This window comes from Syngnathoides biaculeatus, chromosome 3, assembly GCF_019802595.1.
Source record: "Syngnathoides biaculeatus isolate LvHL_M chromosome 3, ASM1980259v1, whole genome shotgun sequence".
Taxonomy (NCBI): domain Eukaryota; kingdom Metazoa; phylum Chordata; class Actinopteri; order Syngnathiformes; family Syngnathidae; genus Syngnathoides; species Syngnathoides biaculeatus.
The window spans coordinates 40,393,190-40,410,416 of NC_084642.1; the positions used below are offsets into that span (position 1 = coordinate 40,393,190).

The 17,227-nt window shown below is 41.8% G+C and overlaps 1 protein-coding gene across 12 annotated transcripts in view; it reads right to left on the bottom strand.

The window, feature by feature from the left end:
• Positions 1-17,227, bottom strand: part of samd4a (sterile alpha motif domain containing 4A) — a 205,501-nt gene that overhangs the window by 98,157 nt on the left and 90,117 nt on the right. The gene's annotated exons all lie outside the window — the stretch shown is intronic.

Genomic DNA, 17,227 nt, shown 5'->3' on the forward strand with positions numbered 1-17,227 from the left:
ATTACCTGAATAAACCTGGACAACAAGGCAATTAATATTTTAAATAACTATGTGATGTCCCAGTTTATGAAACAAAAATCATTTTTGAAAAAACAAAGCTGATTGGTTTATTTTACCAAAGTCAACAGTAACTTGAATGAATGAAAGGGGACCTATAAAATTTAAAAACTACAAAATAAAAAACAAAAAAACTCTAGTCTTAGTCTATTTCTTCATAAAGGTGTCTTTACTCATTTTTATATTGCGCTATATAAATAACCACCACACACTGATTAAAAAAAAATACTGACAAAAAAAACTGAAAAAAAATTTCAATCCAACTTGGTTAGGAGGCTGGAAGGCATTAATTTCATTTCCATCCATTTCAATAGTAAACATTACCTAAGGGTTAGGGTTAGGTTACCCATTTATAGAGATTTCAGGTTACAAACGGTGTCACAGATCAAATTTAAAGCATAACACGAAGTTCCACTGCATTGTAAAAATGTTATTTTAAAATTTACATATTTACTTTTGGGATGATTTGAAGGTCGACCAGCATTGTGGTCAACATTGGAGGTTCCATTTGCTTTGCATTTCATAATCTCTAACCTCTCTGCACAAATGATAAAAGACTGCTTTCGAATTGTGCGTATGTGTTGGTACTGGGCCAACATTAAAATACCTAAACCCTAAATACTCAAAGAGCGATCGACCATTGAAGAAATACAAAAAACCCCCCCCCCAAAAAAAACAGAAGGGACAAAATGCTTTGGACATCTAAAGTGACGATAAATACAAATCCTTTTTTAAAAATTCTGTGTACAAATAAACAGTGTATACCATTAACTGTACAAAATCAGTGAAATGCTAAAGTGAACATTACATTTTATTTTTATATGAAACAAAAAGAGTTTGAACTCTTGAAGAAACTTGGTTGAACCTATCAAATAAAGGTCTCCTTGAGTCTTTCCAATATTTATTAAATTTAACTGAAAATGATCCAATCTGGTGGCACGGTGGAGTGACTGGTTCGAGCATTAGCCTCACAGTTCTGAGGACTGGGGTTCAAACCTCAGCCACACCTGTATGGGGTTTGCATGCTCTACCTGTGCCAGTGTGGGTTTTATCTGGGCATTCCAGTTTCCTCCCACATGCCCAAAACATGCATTAATTGGAGACTCTAAATTGCCTAGATGTGATTGTGAGTGTGTATAGTTATTTGTTTTGTGTGCTCTGGATTTGGCTTGCAGACAGTTGAGGGTGTACCCATCTCCTTCCTGAAGATACCTGGGATGGGCTGCAGCATTCCAGCTACTCTTGTGAGGATAAGCTCAGAAAATGGATGGATGGATCATCCATCCATCCATCCACCCATCCATCCATTTTCTGAGCCGATAAAAAAGAAAAAGCAACATCTTTAACATTGCGTCAATGCTTCTGTGTGGACATCGGTCTTACACACAATTGACATTCTCGGATGCGAACCAAACAAATTCCTCACTGTAACCTACCTATTTTACATCAACACTACAGGTTTCCCCACCCCTTGCTCCCTCTGCAGCCCCATTCATGGGCCTCCAAAGCAGCGGGCCATAGAAAAACAGGAAATGCCTATGCACTATTCTCACTACTTTGTTCACGCTTTCTTCCTCACATATACACACAAACACTATTTCTCTCTCAGTCTTTGCACCTCCCTTTACCAACACCCCTGCCAAACTATGACACACATCTTTCACTAGTTTCCTCTGTACATCTGTACAACACAAACACAAAAGGAGCGAATGGGAAGAAGACATTAGCTTTTCCGTCCCATTGTATGGGTTGAGTATACATGAGAGAGGAAGAGACCAAGGTTTTCAATGAGATATGTCATCCTAGACCAAATCATGCAAAGATCAGACTGAAACAGCTCCATAGCTCCTCCTGTTTCAGGATTCAGGAATGACGCAACGTCTATATTATGTGTGGGGACTTCCTTACAAGTTGTATCTGTTCATTTTTTCCATTCAGATGCAATCCTAAACTCTTTCTTTCCTTGTATTCTTAAGACAGAAAAAAAGTCAATACTTCCTGAAAGATCATTAAGTCGTCATTCTACTATCCAGGTTATTCTGAAGATCCAAGGACATACTGTTCAACATTTTTAATTTATTAATTTTCCAATCACCACTGGCATCAAGTATTTCACTGACTACATACAGTACTTTTTTCTATCAGCCAATTTCTAATGCTGTGAGTGATAACAAATGTAGAGTGTAAGAACCATGACAAAAGAAAATGCTACAGTCAGCAAATTTGAAACAAAAATAACATGTTTGAGCCTGAAAAAAAATGGGAATTTTAAAATGTACAGTCAAGCTGAGGAGTTTAGCATGAAGGATTATCGTGCTGGATGTGTTTGTGTGTCACAATGATCCTAGGAGCTTAGGTGTCTGGGGCATCAAGCCCCTGGCTGGGTCACTCATTTTAAAAGGTCCTAAATGAGGGACCAGATAAAGTATGAATCCATGAAACCCCGATGACAAATAAAAATATTATATATTATATATAAGTTGTGTCTTGACAGTAGCAAGGCTACAAGTGTCACGAGTGGATGTCTTTTATTTCAGTCATTATGTTATTAGTTCACAGCGAAGCAGAGTGTTCAGTTTCACGGGTGTCTTGGTTGAGCAGACTTGTTTTAGTGGCGGTGGTAAAATGGAGATTGGGCCTTATTGACTGGACCGGTCTCAGTGTATTGATCATCCTTCATTTCATGCATTGTGCATAGTGGGCAGATGGTTGTGTGATTCCCCCCCCTCCTTGCTATGTGAGGCCATGAGCGACAGTGAAGTGAGCTTCACAGTGGCACTGTAACAAAAGTCAATGATAATGAAAATGACCATGTGCAAAGTCAAGAGAAACCAGAATCAAGCTTATGCAGTGGGCAGGAAGGAGGAATTTAAATAATGGCAGCCAATGTGAGCCACAGAAATATCAAATGAAAAGCAGGGACCAACAACACAGAGGAGAATAGAGACGCTGGGAACCAACACAAGAAAATGTGCATCAGACTTGGTCATTACTGGTGCAACATAAGAGTTCGGTCGAAGGAGTTGCTGGGGAAACGAAAGTTGTAGCAATTAATGGCATGAAAAGACTTGGAAGATCTTGTCCAAGGCGCAAAGGTTCTGACTTGACAGTTGACACGAACACAGGATGAATTACGGAAAGTAACCCTACTGTCCATTATAACTACACAAGCGTGTCTCATTGGGTGTTCACTAAGGCAGTGTTTTTCAACCTTTTTGAGTCATGGCACACTTTTTTTCCCATTCAATAAATCCCATGACACACCACCAGCAGAAAATGTAAAAATGAATCTTTGTCACCTATATGAACAATAAATTGTCGTTCTCACCAAAGCAGAGTGAATAAAATTCAAACAAACACGAGCAAAATATAATCATATTTTTTTTTTTACTCACTCAATGTGATACCTGGGCCTATTTCGATGAACATAGAGCTGAATCAGGAATTTGCAGGAATCAATGGAATACAAACACAAAGCCCTTCCTCACAAGCTTACTTTCTCTCTGATTTTGATTTTTATAGTAGTTGGGCTTGAAAACTCACCTGACAGAGATGTGGAAAATGGGAGCAATGTCAAAATAGCTTTGTTTGTCAGAATGGGGTACTCCTTGGCAGTAGCCAACAAAAAAACGTGCAAAGGTATATCAGCAAAGCTGATGTTTAAAGTTCCATCTTGTCTCAGTTTAGTTAGTTCCTTCTATTCCTGCAAAGTCATGTCCCTTCCACCAACCAATGTTGAACGGAATGGGACCCTCACTCAGTCAAGGAATTGAGTGGAGGCTGATGAAAAATAAAATGACAAGTGTTTTTAGATGATTCACTATTATCTCACATAATGCTGCTGTGTTGACATTTTGCCATTGCATGGCGAGTATGAACATTTCAAAACTTGCATTTTTCACATTTCCAAAATTTCAACTTTGAGCTGAATCCATTTATTTAATATGTCCTCTTGAACAGGTTTTCATTTCAGCCGTGCATACATGTGTTCAGTTCATTCAGATGATGTAAAATATCAGCCAAGTATGCCAGGTGTGCATACCACACATCAGTTGCAAGCAGTTTTGCATAATCACGCCACTCATTTGTCAAAATACTATTTCTTCCAACAGTTCAGAGTCATGGGCCAGTCACTTGCCACGGGACAAAATCCGTATGGAACAATAAGGCTTTATGTTCCGCACCCATTTCCTCACATGAAGATGCAAATATGTGATTTTCACAGCTCGTGATTTTAAAAAAGTTCCCCATGCCCAGAGTATCATTAAACACAGAAATTAGGTCTGCTGGTAAAATCTTGGGTAACCAGGGCGTGACAATCACATTGAGGTCGATTTCATTTACTCTGCTTACAAAGACTTTGGTACGTCAACCATGGCTGTCATCCCATCAGTCAGACACCCTTTTCCAAAACTAATCTTTCAATGTCTACAGATATCTCACCAATATGCCTGGAAATAGTGTTAAATGAAAGAGGGAGTTTGGATATTTCTTTAGCCATTTTAGGTCCAAGCATCTCATTTACAATGGCTTTACAGGCGGGAGGTATTAATGTATTTGCCACAGTGTGTGACTTTAAATTTGGCTACATTTTCAGCAATGTGACAGCTTGCTTTAAGGGCTTTCTCATTTTTCTCTGTGCTTTTTCCTCATCAACGTTGCTTGTTTCTCCGTGTGTGCACGAAGGGGAACAAAATACTTTGCATACTTGCTCTGAAGTGAAGGGTGTCTCATTGGGAGATGCCATTTAATCTTACTTGCAACCATTAGACTGTTGGCTAGCATTTCACCACACACCAAGCACAACAGTCATAATCGTTCAATCCCTGGTGACAGTCAATCCAAATGTAAGATAGCTTTCTCTATATTGGATCACGCCAATGACTTTTCATGAGCAAACTGTCTTTGGTTCCATTTGACCTCTCCTCATACTTGGGTGTTCATCTGAGTCAGAATTTTGTCCAGAGTGCAATTCTGAGTTAACATCTTTCTTTTTCAAAAACCTCTCCATCGCTGTCACCGTATAGCTTCGCTAGCAACAATGCAACTGTCACTACCGCCTGACGCATCACTAATCAAAGTAATTAGCTAACTGTTGTCACCTACTGTTGCCACCTACCAATGATGATTACACTGCCCATCATTGGACTGTACGGATACTTGGCGATTGCACATTATCTCTGGATACATTTTTGGCAAATAGGTGAAATTGGATGATTTCCCAAGGCACCACGGCACAGTTGTGCGCTGTGGCACAGTGGTTGAAAAACACTGCCCCAAGGCAAATCTGGGAATTGTCATTTTCAGTGTTTTGAGGTTGAATGTCCAAACTCCTGCAATAATTTGTCACACAGTAAGTCAAACACATTCTCATAACCATGATCTCTGCTGCAGTATCCAATATCTCTGATGCTCTGTCGTGTATGGCACTGTGTGGTTAATGTTAATTCATAAACAGACATGATATGAATAGATAAGACAATAATGTTATCAACGTACAACAACCAACCTCTGTGACTTAAATGTACTGTCAATCACAAAAATGGATTTATACATCTAAGTTGATACATTTCTTAATTTGCTCCCAATTCCTATCAGTTACATGCATGTGAAAATACTCAGCCAGGGCTTTGTCATTAGAAAAAAATATCTAATTATTATTATTAAAATAATCTGTAAAAATTGTTATGCAAACTACACAATCTTTCGATAGGGTTTTTCTGATTGTTCTAACATCCATCTATCCATCCATCCATCCATTCATTTTCTTAGACGCTCATCCTCATAAGGGTCATGGGAGTGATGGAGCCCATCCCGGCCACCACAAGGCAGGAGGCGAGCCACCCTCAAACCAGCTACCAGTCAACCATAGGGAACATAGAGATAGAAAACAGCCGCAAAATGATTTGGAGTGTCAAAGGTTTTTCATAGTAGGACAACATTCCGACGCGCGAGTTTGAGTGACGTAAAAGTCTTCCAACGGTGGGTTCAGCGGTTTTGATTGTCTGTTGTAGTAGGAGTTTGTCCTTTTTTTGTGGCAGCCCCAATGCAAACTGTGATGGAGGTACACAGTACTGATTGGATGACAGCTGTTTAGAACTGTCTCACAGCTCTTGTGACAGAACATGCTTCCTCAGTTGCTGCAAATAGTACATCCTTTGCTGGGCATTTTTGAAGATAGAGTTGATGTTAGTCTCTCACTTCAGGTCCTGTGGGACTGTAATTCCAAAGAACTTGAAGGTCTCGACGGTTGACACAAGACAGTTGGACAGCATGAGGTGCCACTGTGGTGAATGATGTCCACAATCATTTCCACAGTCTTTAGAATGTTCAAACCAAGGTTGTGTTGGCCACACCAAAAGTCCAGTCTTGCCACTTACTGTTGATAAGCACATGCATCGCTGTCTTTGAGGAGGCCGATGACTGTGGTGTCATTTGCGTACTTCAGTTGCTTAACAGCTCAGTGCCTCGACGTGCAGTCGTTTGTATAGAGCAAGAAGAGCAAAGGGGAGAGGACACAACCTTGCGGTGACCCAGTATTTATAGTGCACATGAGGTGGTGTGGGGCTTCACCTGCTGTGTCCTGCCCATCAGGAAGTTGTAGATCCCCTGGGAAATGACAGGCGAGACCCTAGGTTTAAGAAGCTTGGAAGAGAGGATTTCAGGGAAGATGGAGCGGAAGTCTACAGTTCCCTAGCTGCCGAGATGTTCAAGGATGAAGTGCACACCCATGTTGACAGCATCATCCGCAGACGTTTTACCTCAATAAGCAAACTGCAGTGAGTCCAGCTGGGGACCTGTGACACTGTTGAGGTGGTCCAGCACAAATCGTTCAAAGGACTTCATTACCACAGATGTCAAGGCAACAAGTCTCATCCAGTTTTGCCACTAACTCTCAATATGCAGACTCATTGCTGACTTTGATGAACAGGCAACTTGCCTGGCCTACAGGCAACAAGCCTGTAGTCATTAAGACCTGAGACTGCTCCTTTTTATGGGATCGGTATGATGGTGGAGCGTTTGAAGAAGGTTGGTACGTCACACAGTTCTAGAGACCTGTTGAAGATCTTTGGGAAGTTAGGAGCAAGTTGGTCTGCAAAGACTTTGAGACAGGATGGGGATACAAGGTCTGGGCCCGGCGCTTTGTTAATCTTTTGTTTGAAGATCTTCCTCACGTCCCATTCATGGAAGTTAAACAATGGAGTTAGAGATGTAGATGTTGAAGTTGATGGTGGTGTGGCTTGGTGCGTGTGTGGAGTGAAAGTGTTTTTTTCATATCTGCTGTAAAACTATTGAGGTCGTCGGCTCGTCCACTATTGTTGTCTTCGGGGGAGTGTCGCGTGTAATTAGAGAGGTAGCATAATTCATCAAATCATGAGTGTTGTTTCGATATTTTGTGATTTTTGTGCAACACAGTATTGCATTTATTCTGTTTCACTCTTTATTCTTTACTTTTCTTTCTTATGTAAATTCTTTATTCCGTCATCTGACGCAGACCTTCGTGGAACGTTCTGGAAGATGGGAATTTATTACATGATCTGACACAAATCTTGGTTGAACATTCTAGAAAAGGGGCCTTTTATGAAGGGCCTGCAGTGAAGAAAATAAGTATGTGAACACCCTGCTATATTGCAAGTTCTCCCATTTAGAAATAATAGAGGAGTCATTTCATCGTAGGTGCATGTCCACTGTGAGAGAGATAATCCGAAAAGAAAAATCCAGAAATCACAATGTATGATTTTTTTAACGACTTATTTGTGTGATACAGCTGCAAATAAGTATTTTAACACCAGAGAAAAACAATGTTAACATTTGGTACAGTAGCATTTGTTTGCAATTACAGAGGTCAAACATTTCCTGTAGTAATTCACAAGGTTTGCAAACACTGCAGTGGGGATTTTGGCCCACTCCTCCACACAGATCTTCTCTGGATCAGACAGGTTTCTGTCGCTGAGAAACGCGGTGTTTCAGTTCCCTCCAAAGATTTTCTATTGGGTTTAGGTCTCGAGACTGGCTAGAACACACCAGAACCTTGATATGCTTCTTACGGATCCACTCTTTGGTTTTCCTGGCTGTGTGCTTCGGGTCATTGTCATGTTGAAAGACTCAGCCATGACCCATCTTCAATGCTCTGACTAAGGGAAAGAGGTTGTTCCCCAAAATATCACAATACATGGCCACGGTTATCCTCTCCTTAACACATTGAAGTCGTCCTGTCCCATGTGCAGAAAAACACCTCAAAGCATGATGCTACCACCCCCATGCTTCACAGTAGGGATGGTGTTCTTGGAATGCAACTCATCATTCGTCTTCCTCCAAACACAGTTAGTGGAATTGTGACCAATTGTGGTTTCATCTGACCACAAAACTTTCTCCCATGGCTCCTCTCTATCATCCAAATGGTCATTGGCAAACTTAAGACGGGCCTTGACATGGTTTAAGCAAGTGAACCTCCCATGCCATGCATGATTTCAAACCATGACGTCTTAGTGTTTTACCAACAGTCACCTTGGAAAAGGTGGTCCCAGCTCTTTTCAGCTGACTGGCCAAGTCCTGTTATGTAGAACTGGGCTGATTCCTCACCTTTCTTGGATCATTGAGACCCCACAAAATGATATCTTGCATGGGGCTCCACTCCGATTGAGATTGACAGTCATGTTTAGGTTCTTCCACTTTCTAATGATTGCTCCAACAGTGGACCCTGTTTCACCAAGCTGCTTGGCAATTTCTCCGTAGCCCTTTCAAGCTGTGTGGAGTTGCACAATTTTGTCTCTGGTGTCTTTGGACAGCTCTTTGGTCTTGGCCATGTTACAAGTTTGAGTCTTACTGACTGTATGGGGTGGACAAGTGTCTTTATGCAGCTAACGACCTCACACAGGTGCATCTGGTTCAGGATAATACATGGCGTGGAGTTGGACTTTTAAAGACAGACTGACAGGTCTTTGAGGACCATAATCCTAGCTGCTAGACAGGTGTTCAAATACTTATTTGCAGCTGTATCACACAAATAAATTGTTAAAAAAAATCCTACATTGTGATTTCTGGATTTTTCTTTTTCGATTATCTCTCTCACAGTGCACATATATGAATGAAGAGGGTAATTAAATAAATCCTGGTGATTTTGGAATGAATGTTGTGAATACTCGACGTGGGATGCTCCTGGCAATGACTTCAGTGGACTAAAACCACCATCTGTGCAACCTTAGTACCAAAATTGAAGTTGTGTTGTTCGCGTCAAAGCAGCTCGGCCTAAGTTAGCCTAGCTGAGACGCTAACAACAAAAGGGACTGTTTTCCAATATTTACTGACGAGGAAAACATCAAAAGCAAGAATCTAGACGTCCTGCAAAACGTATGTATCGTATACAAGGAGGATAGTGAGTACCATTAAGAAGTTGGGCGAGTGGAAACACCAACTTAAACTTGCTTATCGGCCTAGTATTCCTTAGCTTAGCTTGCTAACAACGAGACGGATTTGTGATCAATTCATGGATGTCGAAGAAATATCGAATGTGAGAAACTTCGTACGACAAGGGCTGTCAGGACTTAGGAAAATTTAGTCTTATCTTAGTACCCAAATTGGTGCCGTATTGTTCGCGTTGAAGCTGCTCGGCCAAGTTAGCCTAGCACGCTAATACGATTACCTACGTAGGGTATACAACGAGGACCAAACATCAATCGTCAACTCAGGGCCATTGTGATTTGAATCTCCATCCACGTACCCTTTAAATCGCCATATCCTTTATATTTTTAACAGAAGTAGTATGTGATTTGTGTACCTTACTGACTGGGTTTATTGTTATTGCTTTCATTTGACCTTAACTTTAACATATATTAGGTAGTATGAAAATTGTGTATCTTTTGTGCTGACTTTGTTTATTTGATTGCTTCTTTTTGATTATCTACAGCCCGTTGGGCAGCATCTTATTGTGTTGCTTGTCGGCCGGTCCCAAGCCCGGATAAATGCAGAGAGTTGCGTCAGGAAGGGCATCCGGTGTAAAACTGTGCCAAACATATATGAGCTTTCATCATACAAATTCTAGTTAGGTCGTGGCCCAGGCTTCCTACACCCGTTCCCGGAAAAGTTAATCTACAAGACATAGGTAGAAATTCAGATAATATTGGTCGAAGACAAAAAGAGGAGGAGGAAAGCGGCTTAGTCGGAAGAAGAAAAAGAGGAATGCAAAAACCCTTCAGCTGTGTGTAAGGACTATGACAGGAAAAGCTCAGAAGTGCGTTGACATGATGATAAGGAGAAAGGAAAGGATATATTGTGCATCCAAGAGAGCAAATGGCAAGGGAGTAAGGCAAGAAGTTCAGGTGCAGGGTTTAAATTCTTTCACCATGGAGTAGATGGGAAGAGAAATGGAGTAGGGGCTATTTTAAGGGAACAGATGGCTAAGAATGTCTTGGAGGTGAAAAGAGTATGAGATCGAGTGATGAGGCTGAAATTTCAAATTGAGGGTATTGTGTATAATGTGATTAGCGGCTATGACCCACAGGTAGGATGTGACCTCGAGTGTTGTGAGTTGTGGTAGGTGCAGATTACAATGGACATGTTGGCGAAGGAAACTGGGGCGATGAAGAAGTTATGGGTAAATACGGCATTCAGCAAAGGAACTTTGAGGGGCAGAAGATGGTGGACTTGGCAAAAAGGATAGAATTGGCAGAGAAATAATTTCCAGAAGAGAGTGGAACATTGAGTGACCTACAAGAGTGGAGGTAGAAGCACACATGTGGATTACATTTTGTGCAGACGGTGTAATCTGAAGGAGGTTACCGACTGTAAGGTTGTGGTGGGGGAGAGTGTAACTCGACAGCATAGGATGGTGGTATGTAGGATGAGTCTGGTAGTGGGTAAGAAGACTAAGTAGACAAAGGCAGAGCAGAGAATCTGGTGGTGGAAGTTGAGAAAGGAAGAATGTTGTGTGGCCTTCCGGAAAGAGGTGTGACAGGCTCTAGATGAACAGGAGGGGCTCCCAGAAGACTGGAATACTACTGCCAAGGTATTCAGAGAGGCAGACAGGAGAGTACTTTACTTACTTGGTGGTGGAACCCCAAAATACAAGATGTCATCCAAGGTAAGAGATTAGTGAAGAAGTGGGCCATAGAGAGGACTGAGAAAAGGCGAAAGGAATACATTGAGATGTGTCGTAGGGCAAAGGTAGAGGTGGCGAAGGCTAAACAGGAGGCATATGACATGTACTCCAGGTTGGATACAAAAGGAGAAAAGGAGCTCAACAGGTTGGCCAGAGATAGGGATAGAGATGGGAAGGATGTGCAGCAAGTAAAGGTGATTAAGGATAGCGATGGAAATGTGTTGACTGGTGCCGGGAGTATGCAAAGTACATGGAAAGAGTACTTTGAGAAGTTAATGAATGAAGAATATGGGAGAGAAGGTCGAGTAGAAGAGGCAAGCGTGAATGACCGGGAAGTGGCACTGATGAGGAAAGGAGAATTTAGAAAGGCACTAAACAAAGTGAAAAATGGAAAGACTGTTGGTCCTGATGACATACCAGTGGAGGTATGGAAGGAATTTGGTGAGTTGGCTGTGGAGTTTTTGACCAACTAATTCAATAGAATACTTGCGGGAGAGAAGATGCCAGAGGAATGGAGGAGAAGTGTGCTATTCCCCATTTTTAAGAACAAAGGAGATGTTCAGAGCGATGGAAACTATAGAGGAATAAAGATGAGCCACAAATGAAGTTATGGGAAAGAGTAGTGGACGCTAGAGTCAGGACAGGAGTAAGTTTCTGCGAGCAACAGTATGGTTTCACACCGAGAAAGAGGACCACAGAGGCACTATTTGGCTTGAGGATGCTCATGGAAACGTACAGAGAAGGTCAGAAGAAGCTACATTGTATCTTTGTAGACATAGAGAAAGCCTATGACCGAGTACCAAGAGATGGCTGACCGATGAGGTTAGACTGGATTCCCCTTGAACCATGATGTTCGCAGATGATACTGTGATCTGCAGTGAAAGCAGTGAACAGACGGAGGAACAGTTAGAAAGATAGAGGTATGCACTGGAAAGGAGAGGAATGAAGATTAGCCCAAGTAAAACAGAATATATGTGGGTGAATGAGAGGGGTGGAGGAGGAAGATTGAAGCTCTCGGCAGAAGAGATAGCAAGGTGGACGACTTAAAATACTTGGGGTCAACAATACAGAGCAATAGAGAGTGTGGTGAGGAAGTGAAGAAATGGCTCCAAGCAGATTGGAACAGCTGGCGGAAGGTATCTGGTGTTCTATGTGACGAGTATCTGCCAGGATGAAGGGCAACGTTTATATAACAGTGGGGAGGCCGGCCATGATGTACGGATTAGAGACAGTGGCTCTGCAGTAACAACAGGAAGCAGAGCTAGAGGTAGCAGAAATGAAGATACTGAGGTTCTTGCTTGGTGTGAACAGGTTGGATAGGATTAGGAATGAGCTCAGTAGAGGGACAGCCAAAGTTGGATGTTTTGGAGACAAGGTTAGAGAGAGCAGGATTCAATGGTTTGGACATGTTCAGAGGCGAGTGTGAGTATGTTGGTAGAAGGATGCTGAGGATGGAGGTGCCAGGCAAAAGAGCGAGAGGAAGACAAAAGAAAAGGCTGATGGATGTTGTGAGGGAGGACATGAGGACAGCGGGTGATAGAGAGGAGGATGCACGAGGTAGGCTGAGATGGAAAAAGATGACACGCTGTGACGAACTTTCACGGGACAAGCCGAAAGAAAAAGAAGAAGAAGGTGCTTGTCCACTGTGAGAGAGATAATCAAAAAAGAAAAATCCAGAAATAATGTATGATTTTTTAACGATTTATTTGTGTGATACAGCTGCAAATAAGTATTTGAACACTTGTCTCTCAGGAGTGGATCCCCATGCAAGATATTACGTCCTGGGGTTTCAATGATCCTTAGAAAGGTCAGGAATCAGCCCAGGAGTACATGACAGGACTTGGCCAATGACCTAAAAAGAACTGGGACCACTGTTTCCAAGGTGACTGTTGGTAATGCACTAAGACATCATGGTATGAAATTGTGCATGGCACGGAAGGTTCCCCTGCTTAAACCAGCACATGTCAAGGACTATCTTAAGTTTGCCAATGACCATTTGGAGGTTACACCAAGACATATATATGATACATAAATATACATCATAAACCTAGTAGAAAATCTTTGGAGGGAGCTGAAACTCCGTGTTTCTCAGCGACAGCCCATAAACCTGAGAGAGGAGGATGCACGAGATAGGCTTAGATGAAAAAAGATGACACGCTGTGGCGACCCCTATCGGGACAAGCAAAAACAAAAAGAAGAAGACTAGCAGGAGAGAAGATGCCACAAGAATAGCGGAAAAGTCTGCTAGTCCCCATTTTTTAAAAACAAAGGCGATGTTCAGAGCTGTGGAAACTATAGAGGAAGCAAGATAATGAGCCACACATTGAAGTTATGGGAAAGAGTAGTGAAGGCTGGACTCAGGACAGAAGTAAGTATCTGCAAGCAAAAGTATGGTTTCATGCCTAGAAAGAGTACCACAGATGCATTGTTTGCCTTGAGGAAGCTCGTGGAAAAGTACAGAGAAGGTTAGACGGAGCTACATTGTGTCGTTGTAGACCTAGAGAAAGCCTATGACAGAGTACCAAGAGACAATCTGTGGTATTGAATGCTCAAGTCTGGTGTCGTGGAGAAATATGTTAGAATAGTACAGGACATGTATGAGGGCAGCAGAACAGTGATTAGGTTTGCCGTTGGTGTGTCAGAAGAGTTTAAGGTGGAGGTGGGACTGCATCAGGGATCCGCGCTAAGCCCTTTCCTTTTTGCGGTAGTAAAGGATAGGCTGACAGACGTGGTTAGACTGGATTCCCCTTGGACTATGATGATCGCAGATGATACTGTGATCTGCAGTGAAAGCAGGGAACAGGTGGAGGAACAATTAGAAATACAGAGGCACGCACTGGAAAGGAGAGGAATGAAGATTAGCCGAAGTAAAACAGAATATATGTGCATGAATTTGAGGGGGGGGGGGGAAGCTCCAGGGAGAAGCGATAGCGAGGGTGGTTGTCTTCACATACTTGGGGTCAACAATACAGCACAATGGTGAGTGCGGTAAAGAAGTGAAGAAATTGGTCCAAGCGGGATGGAACAATTGGCAGAAGGTGTCTGGTGTTCTACGTGACAGAAGAGTCTCTGCTTGGATGAAGGGCAAAGTTTATAAAACAGTGGTGAGGCCAGCAATGTTGTACGGATTAGAGATGGTGGCACTGAAGACACAACAGGAAGCAGAACTGGAGGTAGCAGAAATGAAGATGTTGAGGTTCTCGCTCGAAGAGAGCAGGTTGGATAGGATTAGGAATGAGCTCATTAGAGAGACATCCAAAGTTGGATGTCTTGGAGAAAAGGTTAGAGAGAGGAGACTTCGATGGTTTGGACATGTTCAGAGACGGGAGAGTGAGTATATTGGTAGAAGGGAATGAACATAGAATGGAGCTGCCAGGCAAAAGAGAGAGGAAGACAAAAGAAAAGGTTGATGGATGTTGTGAGGGAGGACATGAGGACAGTGGGTGTTTGAGAAGAAGATGCACGAGATAGTTGTAGATGGAAAAAGATGACACACTGTGGCGACCCCTAATGTGACAAGCCGAAAGGAAAAGAAGTTAGAGAGAGCAGACTTCGATGGTTTGGATATGTCCAGAGGTGGGAGAGTGAGTATATTGGTAGAAGGGTGCTGTGGATGGAGCTGCCAGGCAAAAGAGCGAGAGGAAGACCACAGAAAAGGTTGACGGATGTTGTGAGGGAGGAAATGACGGCTGTCGGGGTTAGAGAGGAGGATGCACGAGACAGGCTTAGATGGAAAAAGATGACACGCTGTGGCGACCCCTCTTCGGGACAAGCCAAAAGGAAAAGAAGAAGAGTGGACATGCACTTCTGATGAAAATTTCAGACCCCTCCAATATTTCTAAATAGGAGAACTTGCAATACAGCAGGGTGTTCCAATACTTGTTTTCTTCACTGTAAATTTTGGGACACAAATGCAATCGTCATCGTTTGGCTCTAAACACCAACAGAACAGATTTCAAATGAAACAAACAAGATATGCTTGTTGCAGACTTTCAGTTATAGTTTGAGTTATTAAATCCAAATCAAGCTAACTATTTGAATTACAGCGTTGATACCTTTCACATTTTAAAGGCTTGCTCAGTACATGCTTGAGTTGCGGATCCTTGAGTGAAGAAAATATTGTCTATCAAATCATCTTCTTCAGTCATGTACATTATTGCGATATGACTTCTGCGGTACCTCTTGCAGGCATGTGATTTGACTGCATGAAAAATGACTGACAAATAGGGGTCAGAATGCTACCAGCATGATCAAAGGATGATCACCAATTTTAAAGTGTAAGTTTTATAGATTGTGTTGTGAATGAAATATATCAAGTACATCTTAGTATATCAAGTACATCTCTAAGTACATCATCCTCGTGTCTGATCAAACACACTTAGCATGTGAGCGCTCCCTTTGACCACAGTGAGCAACATCAGATGTATGCACTGTGGTCAGATCAGTGTCATCCATCGAAGCTACATGGCTCATTCAAAGATTCAGATTACAGCATTTACATTCCCATCAGAGCATTTTTAAGAACAATTTTGTTTCTGAAAACCTACAATGAAATTGTTAAACAAAAAAAATAAATTGCTAACCAAACCAAGCCAACTGAACTATAATTGTGAAAGGTTGCTTCCAACATTGTTTCTTTTTTTTTTTTTTTTAACCCACAATGCTATCCCTGTCTGTTCTTCTTGGTGTAAAACTGAATTATTGCTTGCAGAATATCTTTAGCAATTCATGTTGAAAAGTGAATGATGCTCCCAAACAGTTTTAAGGTTAATGTTATGTTGCCTCCTATATTTAAAATGCAGAATTAGCTTTTTGTGCACTGTATTGTCTGTGCTTTCATCCTCGATCAGGCTGGGCCAAGGTGGAATTTTAACATTATACACCATCTCATCCTGTACTTTCTACTTTGGCTTCAGACGAGACCTTTTTTACTAAAAAAAAGAAAATCTCATCCAGTTTCACCACTTTTTCTTGTATAATTCAGATTTTTGTTTTTACTTGCACCATTATTATCGAGAGTGTTTAAAACATAACCATAATGTGTAACTCTCTTTGATCTACATTGCCCATACTGCGTTGCTCACAAAAGAACTGGTGGTGGACAGTGTTTGTAATTATGAGTGTACACCTTTAAAAGCCCAAGGGGGGCCGTGTCAGTGAAACACTTTTCATGCGCGCTGAGAATGTGCGAGAAGTGCGTAATTGCAGTGGTCGTGACTACACAAAATAGGCGAAGTCTTTCAACATCTATGTATTTCTACTCGTAACAAATTTTACGCGTGTGATTTTTTTGTGCTCGATTGTGCAGATTTGCAAGTACGATGGTGCGCAGGCGCGATCGTGCCCATCTTATCACAGTGACTGCAAATGGCCCCATAAACTGCCTCGTATACAGCAAGCGTTTTCAGCGTATTCTACATATCAACAGACGCGTATCAAATTTTTCGCCTCGCTTGTAAAAGTCTGATTGGAAACTGAAAGTGTGGATTGTGGCACAGTTTACGGTCGGTATATTGCAGGAAAACGGAAAATATATTTTTTTATCTATGCAATTTAAAAAGAATGAATTCCGCCTATCAACGGAAAAATCATGTCTGCTCTTGGAAAAACGTGTTGCCTGAGTAAGCAAGGGAAGGCTCATTGATGCAGAGAGATACCAATGGGAGGGGAGGTAGCGTTTTGGTGCGGCCAAGCAGCGAAACCAGAGCTCTCACATTGGTGAAAGAAATCTGCAGAGGAACCATCGTAAACTTCAGGCTACCGGGTCTCTGTATGTGCTCTACAGTGCATTAACTCTTGTGATGCTCACCTTGAAATATGATTTCCTTCTGCATTCCTAGAGGACATAACACAAATGATGTGCCGCCATTTTGGTTAACTTGCTACTTCTTCTTGCTACTGTGCCCCAACATTGTCCACTCATTGGTAAAAGAGGGGGGAAAAAAGTTGGGTAGGTTATGAACGTAACGGAACACATGTGGACTGAACTGATACAGTTGAGCTAATTATTATTATTATTATTTATTTTTAATTGTTCCATCCTCATTTAATGCACGCTTCTTCATTATGATA